Below are 3,914 nucleotides of genomic sequence, written 5' to 3'. Positions count from 1 at the left end.
GACTATGTAACCAGGTTAAAATAGGTGTGACAAACTTGTAGTAGTAATGCACTTGTGCTTGCTTATCTATGTATGAACAGATGACCATGGTAATGATGTATGAACAGATGGCTGTCAATGGAAATGAGTTCCCAGTCATGTTATCTGATTGTGTCTGATTAACTTAGAATCTGAATGTGTGTGCTTCACTGTCTACATACTTCTACACAGAATGTGAATGTGTGTCGACAGAATCATAGGTTCTGTATTTCCTCATAATGTGAACCTATGTGCTTAAGTATCTATATACTTGTTACCAGAATAAAAAAAATGGTTAACAAGTTAATAGGCATCAGAGTCAGCATAATAAAAACAATAAATGATTCAGGTAACTTAAAATGTATCAAAAAATAAATAAAGCAGTACATAAGTCAAGGGACATGTCACTGCATCACTGTTCTATACTAGGAATCATCATCTTCATCTTCATCTTCCTGGTAAACATCTTCATTGTCACCATCACTACAGTACTGTAGTAATGTATCATCTTCCTCGTCATCCTCACTGTCTTCTTGAATTATAGGTTGCTTCTTGCTTCTTATAAGGTCTCGTAAATTTCCTTTAATTATAGTGGCTTCTCCAACTACACTATTGACCCTAACCTCATTATCATCACTTGCTTGCACTACATGCTCAGTATCGGAACAATAATCATCCTGATGCACATCATGACTGGCCTCATCTTTTTCAACCACATCATAAATATTCCTATGTTCAAATTTCTGCACAACTCGCCAATCTTTACCTAAAGCTGTGTCTTGCAGGTAAAATATCTTTTTCGATTGAGTAGATAAGATGAATGGATCTGTCTTGTACCATAGTGACTGCACATTGATGGATTTGAAATGACTGTCATCTCGAAGGCCTCTCGTCTTGCCGTCTTGGTTGAACCAATCGCATCGAAAAAGAACCACTGTTCGACAGACATGAAAATTAGAATCATATTCCAACTCAATAACCTCTTTAAGGACTCCATAAAAATCTATGTCCCCCCCATTATGTGAACCTGGTGTCATTACACCACTATTTTGTGTTAGGAGGAACTTCTCACAATCGACAGTGCTATACCGCACTCCATTAACCTTGCAAGCAGCATATGTCTTAACTCGTAGATCTGGGCCACATGAAAGTGCTCATAGTCCTTCACTAACCGAATTTGGATTCTCCTTGAGTTTGTTCTCAATCTGTTGCAACAAAAACAATCAGTTCAACATTTATATATGAATACTAATGCATTTATGTACTAAACCTACAAATAAAATGTGTAGTGACTTACGTGGCACCTAAACCACTTTGTAAATCCTTGTTCAACCATTTTTTCAACATCATGTGCACCTTGCTGCACTAGATGCTCCTTGTACAAGCTGTATAGCAAAGATAAATTAGAAGAATAATTATAAAGTTCGGAACCATACAAATAAAGAATCAAACAACCAAACAGTACTTACTCTAAATATTCCTCCACTTCATCGCAGTTATTAAGAACATACCAAACTAACCTATTGAAGACAACATCATCAATGTACTGAGTCCTATTAGATCCAACAAGAGTAACACCATGCTTAAAAACAGAGATGTCATCAGGTAATACCATCTCTCCACCACTACCATCATCCTAGTTAAATCTATTCTCAATATTAGCCATGTACCTAGAACAAAAAGTCAAGGTGTCACTTGCCATATATGCCTCAGCAATTGATCCTTCTGGCTTAGCCCTGTTCCTTACAAAATAATTCAAAGTGCCTAGCCGCCTTTCTATTGGGTACATCCATCCATACTAAACAGGTCCTCTAAACAATGTCTCATCTGGAAGATGGACAGCCAAGTGCACCATGACATCAAAGAAGGCAGGTGGAAAGATTTTCTCAAGCTTGCTTAGGATCAATGGAATTTCTTCTTTTAACCGTTTCACAACATCTATCCTTAGGTTTCTACTGCATAGTTCCCTGAAAAAGGTCCCGAGCTCTGCAACTGCTTCATATATATCCTTGCTCACCAGACCACTTAGGGCAGCCGGTATGATTCTTTGCAAGAGTATATGACAAGAATGTGTTTTCAGCTTCTCCTAGATCTTTGAACCATCTTCACTTATGTACCTTGCTAGGTTAGCTGCATATCCATTAGGAAACTTGATACCCTTGAGAAACTTGCAAAACTCTATTTTTTTATTCCTCCCAAGATATAAGGAGCTGGTGGAGTAGTGACTGAGTTGCCATCCTACTGTAAGTGCAATTCTGGTCTTATGCCCATATCATGCAAATCTAGCCTAGCATTGATTGTGTCCTTGGTCTTCCCCTGTACATTCAGCAATGTGACAAGAATGTTTTCACATATGTTTTTCTCTATGTGCATCACATCGAGATTATGTGGAAGCTTCAAATCCTTCCAATATGGCAATCTCCACAACCCAGCTTTCCGGCTATAAATCCTTGGACCCTCATTGCGCTTCCTTTTATTTCCAATAATTTCGGTATGCTTCCCTGGCTTCACATCTTTCACCTTCTCTAGCTCTTCCATGACCTCCGCCAAAGTGAACTTGCCTGGCTGATCTTTCTTTTCATGCTTACCATCGAAAGCCAAGCTTCTCAGCCATTTATGTGTCATTGGAAGGTAACGACGACATCCAATGTAACATAGCTTATTCCTTATAGCCCGAGACAATGGATCCTTGTCACAATGAATACATGCAAAATACCCTTTTGTTGTTCGCCCTGATAATGTGCTTAACACTGGAAAATCATGTATACACCACAACACATCAGCATGAAGATCAAACTTCCGTCCACTACATGCATCCAAGGTATTGACACCGTTCCATAGTTCAAGCAGTTCTTCAATAAGGGGCTCAAGAAACAAAACAAAATCCTTTCATGGAGATTTAGGACCTGGGATGAGTAATGACATAAAGCAGTTTGCTGGATTCACGCATTCCCATGGTGGGAGATTCAGAGGAGTCAGAAGCACTGGCCATATATTGTATTGGGTACTCATGTTGCCAAATGGATTGAATCCATCGGTAGCTAATGCGAGCCTCAGGTTCCTTGGGTCACGTGAAAAATGAGGAAATTTCCTGTCAAAGTTCTTCCATGCTTCCCCATCAGCTGGATGGCTCATCACATTATCTACTGGCTTCCTCATTTTCTTGTGCCATTGTGTTTCCTTAGAAGTTTGCTTCGATGCAAAAATTCTTTTCAACCTTGGCAAAAGAGGAAAATGCCTTAATACCTTGTGTGGAACGCACTTGGTCCGTGTTTCATCTTGCCATCTAGACGTCTTGCATACTGGGCAAACATTATCTTTTTCATATTCCTTCCGAAACAACACACAATTGTTCTTGCACACATGGATGTTAAAAAATGCAAGCCCCAACTCTCCAAGATATTTCTTGGACTCATCATATGATTTTGGCAACTCACTCTGAGGGAATCCAGATGACAACAACTTCATCATTGTGGTAAATGCTGTATTGCCGATGCGATAACGAGACTTGATATACAACAACCTCACCAGAAAAGAAATTTTTGAATGGCTAGATCCCGGACTAAGTGACTTCTTCGCATCTTCAAGGACTCTTGCAAACCTTGGTTGTTCCCCATCGGCCTCTGCTGTAGCATACAAATCTCCTATCAACTCCGGTACTCCGTGATCCTCATCATAGTCATCATCATGCACTTTCCAATGTATCCCAAAGTCATGATCACTCACCTCAGCCTCCTGCTCCACATTCTCAACTACTACAGCATCTGCCGACTCTCCATGGTGAATCCACCTGGTGTACGCAACTGACATTCCAAAAATATGTATATGGTCACTTACTTCATGTTGAGGCCGCATACTTTGATTAAGACATTTGCGGCATGGACAAAGTATGTGGC

The sequence above is a fragment of the Sorghum bicolor genome, chromosome 6, assembly GCF_000003195.3.
Source record: "Sorghum bicolor cultivar BTx623 chromosome 6, Sorghum_bicolor_NCBIv3, whole genome shotgun sequence".
NCBI lineage: Eukaryota > Viridiplantae > Streptophyta > Magnoliopsida > Poales > Poaceae > Sorghum > Sorghum bicolor.
This window is presented reverse-complemented; position numbering follows the sequence as displayed.